This window comes from Chlamydotis macqueenii, chromosome 2 (genome assembly GCF_036417535.1).
Source record: "Chlamydotis macqueenii isolate bChlMac1 chromosome 2, bChlMac1.mat, whole genome shotgun sequence".
Lineage (NCBI taxonomy): Eukaryota > Metazoa > Chordata > Aves > Otidiformes > Otididae > Chlamydotis > Chlamydotis macqueenii.
Window position 1 is genome coordinate 128,090,148 of NC_141557.1, and position 6,768 is coordinate 128,096,915.

Sequence of the window (6,768 nt, forward strand, 5' to 3'; positions counted from 1 at the left end):
TTCTAGCAATAGCTCAGCCAGAAAATCAGGAGTGGGAGGGTGTGCATAACCTCTGGGAAGAGGGTGGTGACAAGTAGCTGGCTGAGGGCTACTTATGGAAACCACTTCTAGTGGCACAGCAGCAGCCAGAGGAGAAAGTATGGCTATATTGATGGTTAATACTGCTGGCAGCTTGCTGCTGGCTTTATCTGGATGTAAATCCTCTAGATCCCTCACTTGAAAACTGCCAACAAGTGTAACAGTGGGGTAGAGGGTGGAATTTCTAATATTTGTGGTGTATCTTATATCTTTCACATGAAAAAGAGAAGGCAAGAAACTTTCTTAATCAAAAGGAACGAAGTAAGGGCAAATGTAGGCAGGATATCAAAAGCGTCTTTGCCAGTGAAATCTATTAGCCTTGAAGTAATCTCCTAAGGGACTGAAGACATTCCCATCGCTTGGGATATTTAAAACGAGGTTAGACAAAACACTAGGAAGTGTACAATGGGGGACGATCCAGAATCAGCAGGGAGAGGGATTAAATAGTCTTAATAAGCCTTTAACATAGATTCTTTGATTTCAGTGCCAAGAATTCACATGTCCCCCTGCTCTCTCTCCTCCCTGCAGCTGCCATAATGGGAGATTATGAAATCACTGTAAATATGGGCAATTAACTATTGTAATAGAATTTGATAAAGTAATGGTGGTACATTATTCTTCCTCTTAGTCTCAACTAAGACTGCTCTACAGTGGTTTTGAGTTGACTTTCAATAGAACTATTACAGTGTTATGGTACAGAGACTTAGGTAAGTTGACTTTGTGTTTCTAATAATTGGCTTATGTTTCCGAAAGTGATTTTGATTGTAGCTTAACCATCTTTTTTTCTCCCCTAAATTTCAAAATTCTGAAATTGTTCATCTAAAACTTTCATATTTTACTTCTGTGTTTAATCACTCATTATTATCCCCTGTCCTTCTAAATCTGTAGTCTTTTGAGAGCACAGAAGAGCCAAAGAGTTCATTTCAGTAAGATCAATATGTGAAAGATGTACTTTGTGGCATAGAGATGAGTTAGTATTTATATCTCTGTCCTGTAAATGTTACTTCACTGCTGAAGTGCTCAGATCAACAATGTATTGTTTATAAACATTGTCTGAGAATAATCTAATGTTTCATAAATACCGCCGTTTGCTGTGACCTCTGATAATTTTTCACATTTTCCTGGTCTGTCAATTTGATAGCGTGTCCTTAGGTCCAGATGACTGCTTAAATCATATTCATACTGGAACAGGGGGTACTTTGTTTAGTTTCACTGGGGGAAAAGCCAGTACACTGTGGTTTAGAGAGGTCCTACCAGTGGAGATAGCTCAGTGAAATTGTGCTTCATGGTGCAAGTAAAAATTACTTACAATGTCTTGCAATTGACACAACCTTTGAAACCCTTTCAGTTTATGCTCTGATGGAATTCCTATGAAGAATTGCTTTCTGTGTACACCTCCAAAAAGCCAAAGTCACATTGCAAAACAATGAGGTTTCAATAACATGCTTCATTCTGTGGTTTCTTTGTGTAATTCTGTGCGATAAATATTGTGCTCTAAATTGCTGCCAGTCAGTTTTGGTCTTTTAAATATTTAACAAATTCTTTAAGTAACACGTGACATTGAACTTGGGTGTAAAACTATCTTCAGATAGCTGGAAATTCATAGCTAGAATAAGAATCTTATACAGAAAAATGTAATTAAAGTTAGAAAAATTATAATTTATAAATGGATTTCTAACAGAGAGGTTTTTACCATTCTGTGGAGTTACAGCTAACGTCAATGACAGATGTACCAGTGGGGAAAGAATATAATGATTGAAAAGTGAAGTGGGGTCCATTTTCTTTTTCACACCCAAGTGGTGCTTACAAAGACAGATTCTGTTCTGTACCATCATTTTCAGTGGGACTGAGCAGATGGTCACCTGCAAAACCTTTAAATGGTGCACACATAAATCTAGAAGAAGCCCTCCCCATAATTCCATGATCCAGATTGAATTTTCAATATGTAACATCGTTAGAAAGAAATCTTTATGCCTGGTAATTGATTTTTTAATGTCTTGAGAATTAATTTTCACCAGGAAAGTTTATGGTAGCATTTTTACAAATTAAGTAAAAAACTGTATTATACTTTGGGAGCTGGACCCTGACATACCAATCCATCTTAAGAGGACTCATTCTTCTCAAAGCTCTTCAATTTTAACCTAACTTTTCGGATGACAAAGCATTGCTGAAAGGCTGTGAGAAACTTATTTTATATTACTTACCAATATTTTATTATTATTGATCTGACATACAAATAAAGGTCAGTGGATTTAGAACAAGGATGAATTTAGCCTTTAAACTGCATCTATAACAATATGATTACCAGCCTCCTTTTCCCTTGCACCTTAAAACTCAGTATAAGTTGATATATTGGCAAGTGTGGTTGTTTTTAGCTTTCTACATCCTATTCTCTTGACAAAGAGAAAAGAGAACACATGGCTTATAGTCATGCTAGTAAATTTAAAAGTGCCAGTGAATGCTCTCTGGCACTAAAGATACTGGCATGGAGCATCCTGCATCTATCCGATTATGTTATTTTCTAGGCAGTGACCACCCGCAAACTGCCCATCTCTGCACTGTGCCAGCTGCCAGACTCTACCCAGTAACTGCCAGGAGAATTCAAGCTGGCCCAGGCTGAAAGCACTGCAGGTATTGTTCTTACAGTTTAACGGTATACGTTTGTGCGTGCCACTGTATGACATTTTTTCCATGTTGAAAATGAGTTACGAGCTGGCAGCATGTCTTTAGGATTTGCTTTGACACAATGGGAGGTCACAGATACATCTAAAGTGCTTTCTTTTTTTTTTTTTTTTTTTTGTTTCTTCTCTTGGTATTCCAAAAAAAACCTCCTAAAGATAAAAAATTAAGCCAAAACACATAGGTGTTTCTTGGCAACATACTTGATGTATTAAAAAATTTACAGAGGCATGCAGCAATAACCTCTACCCTACTCCTGTTCAGGTAAGTGACAGCACTGCAAATGAGTTGATAGAAGGATAATATCTTTTTAATGAAAATTGGTCGTTCTGTTTCTGTTTAGGTTCTCGGGCATGGACACAGAGGATTTTTTCGTTGTCTTAGTAAAATGGAAGCTGTCTTTCCCTGAATAAAGTAAGCCCTAGAGAATATACATCAATGCTCAACACCAAGAGAAGTTATCCAAATTCTTTCCTCTGAATTCAGTGAACTTAAAAAAGAATGATACTTGAGAAAATATTTTGTGTCTCAGTGGTATATATTTGCTCTGAGACCCACTGTAACCCTTTATACCATTGCAGTGATTCAAGGACTACATGAAGATTTTGCGATATCTAGGAATCCCTTGTCTCTGGGAGAGGCACTCCTGCCCATAGCCCTTTTCTGCACCTACAGCACACAGCTCTGGAAACAACCCTCATTAATATTGCTGTTACTGCATTGGTGTAGTAATTTACTCAGGAGATAGATGCTTTTCTGGTGCAAGTCAGGATTAGGCCTTTAGAAGACATCCCTTTGTGTTTAAAAATGTACTGAAATGAACTTTATTGGGTTTCCAAGTAGCTTACTGATTCCTATTTTAAACGAAACATAGTTTAGACTTTCACTATTTGATATTGTTACTGTAGATGTGATAATAAAGTATTTCTAGCTTAAAGTTGTGCTGTCTAGGCTAAAATTTTCCCCGAGTTTTAATCTAAAAAATAAGACAAGAGCAGACACAGCTTGTGTATCTTCTGGAGAAGAGCCCTAGCATTGGGATAGCTGTATGAATCCTTGGGAATTGCTGTAAGTTCAGGTGGCTCCAGAGTAGGATGAAGAACCTGTCCAGGCACACATTTATTTCAGTTGATGATTTTGCTTACAAAGCTGGGATCCCAAAACATCCGTCTGGAAAGCATACTGAAAGCTTAAGGAAGAATAAACAGTGATCCTGACGATTCTAGGAGAGACTGTCTAAGGAAATTTGGTAAGACTCCAACTCATGTTTGTATTTCTTCAACCCCTTTTCTTTAAAATACTGATTGGTTGCCTAAGACAGAACATAATCAGCTGGGCTATCCTAAAAAATCTCCTAGATATTTAATATGGGTCACTCAATCACATAGCAAACCAATGAACTCAGTCAAGGGAATAAGATAATAATAGAAGTGTGTTAAATAACAAAATGAAAAAAAAATCATATTTTAATTGTAAAAATTTCACTGTAAACTTATGAAGCATGTGGAGAGTAACCAGACGGATCATAGCTATATTTGCACATGAAAGAACTTCTAAATGTATGTGCAGTTAGAAGTAAGGTGATGTGACAGTGAGGTGATCAAAAATCACCTTCCATTGCAGGGAATCTCCATCTTGAAGAAGACACCAAGCAAGTAAGGTTGCTTTGGGCATCGTGTTTTTCCTGTTAATATTATGTATCCAGCTGCCTGTGTATGAGGATTTTAGTATGATGGGAAAGATTAGATCTGCCTTGATGGAGCTATGCAAAGAACAGACCAAATCTGAGGGACTGGAAGGGTGCGCTAGGCTTCTCCTACGCTCGTGTCCCTGACTGACCTCTGGTGCATGGCTGTTCCACTTAAACACAAAGGATGTTTTGTCCCGGCAGCCCTGCAAGCCTTGTCTAGGAACTAAGAATCAACCCACTACATCTTGTGCTCTGTATTCTTTTGAGTGATCACTCTGCAGCCCACACTATAATCATACTTTATTTTCAGATCGCTATGCTCTGCTGCACTTGCACAACACAGTTTTCGTCAATAGGATTTATATAGAAGTCTCTTTTGAAAATGTAGCCTTCAGGTAGAGTCTTCTTCCAATGTCAGAAATACAAGAAGGTGCTAAACCTATTGTTTTATTTTAGCTGTGCTGACTGCAGAACATGTAATTGAAGTACTAAAAATGTTTTTCCCTCCCATTAAAAATACACTAATTTGAATACCTTAAGAACAGAATGATAATGGAAAAAGTATCATTTTCATACAATTCATTCTTGGACTAAAAGTCCTCTTCAAGCAAGCTGATTTTCAGTTCTATTTTATTTTTGGTAAAAATTCTATGCATACAAGATTATTGAAGATATAGTATTAGGCTTTTTATAGCTTTAACACAATAAAATATGGTAAAAAATTAATAGAAAAATAGTCTGATGATATCATACATTTCCTGAAAAAAAACCACTACTTTCAATACAGGTGATGAAAATCTTTGTTTCACTGAAATCAGTGACAAAATTTCTACGACTTTTAAACCAAGCTGTGGCTTAGATCTTTTTTTCTGCTTTGGACATTTTTCATATTGCACTACTAGGATTTACATTTAAGAAGTCTTCTAATGTTTTCTAGTTGAGCAAATATATATTTACATATGGGTGTGTGTCGGTGCAGAACCAGGCTCAAAGAGAATTATCTGTTTGCTTTTTTGGAGAAAGCCTATAATATGTCAGTGTTTGCCAGTGTGCGCCATAGAGTTACCTCTGATTTCAGCTACTGGAGACAGCTGTAGCATGGTAATACCACTACCTAAGTAACTCCTGGTAAACAAATGCTGGGTTGACAAGGAACGCTCCCAGCTTAGGTACCATGCTATATTGCTAAATGTTCTAACATTTGTGCCACTCAGGAAAAAGGCTTCAGGCGCAAGGGCGAGGTTTTTGATAGCATCACACCAGTTGCCTCCACTCTTACTGAAGCTTATTGGAACGTTACCCACAGCTTCAGAAGAGCAGAGCTCAGCAGCGCTGCTCGCAGAAGTCACATCCCACGATTCGCTTTTCTACTTATTCCAGAAGGAAAAAATGCCTTGACCTACGCATAACTTTCTTGTGCTTAATTTGCCAGCTGGTGGGTGTCACATGTTTAATTCGGGCAATGTAATAACAGTCTCTTTAATAGTTAACATTTCACTGACAACACAGTTGATCGCTGCTGCTGTAGAGCTAAGTCCTTAAATATTGTCAAACTAATACCCTTGTATGGTCACACTGGATACAGATTAGTGAAAGCCATAATCCTATTTAATTTAACACAGTCCCAGGGATTTTCCTCCTCAAAGAATTTGGTCACATGCATACTACATAATATTTCGCATAGTTCTTAAATATATGGCCCCTCTCTAGGAGCAGGGCTGTCTGCCAGTTTTAATGGCTTTTATTAAATCCCATTGTACTCTGCACCACAGTCCAAATGCAGGTATCTGCTAGAAAAAGCTCCATGGTTTGTAAGAATTTGTTGTGGCTCCAAGCTATGCCACAGTTCATTCTCTCAAGTTGGCTGTTTCGCCCGAGGAGGAAGATGCTGCTCCTCAGCAAAGTTAAGATGACGAGGGACTAGAATTAATTTTGCCCACAGTGCAGCCCAGCCAAGTCTCTGCCGTCTAAGAACTCAGACCTATTAAAAACTGGCTGTGCTTGAGCTGTCATGGATTCTGAGGTCTGTGGTTAAGCAACTCACTTCTGAGTCATATGAAAGGCCTGATTTTTGTGTGCTGAGCACAGTAAAGCCCATTTGCCTTCAACACTATGTGATGTCTTTGACAGATCAGCAGATTAGACTCATAGAATTAGGGCTACCCCATGTACAAATTTTTTTTTTCCTTTTTCCTCCATGTAGAAATATTGTCTGAATGGAAAAAGGAGACTTTGGCCCTCTGTCAAGGTCTTTTGGCTAACACCACTGCTTATCATGGACCAGCTGTGGATTGCAAGGACCATATGCCTGGCGTGTCACA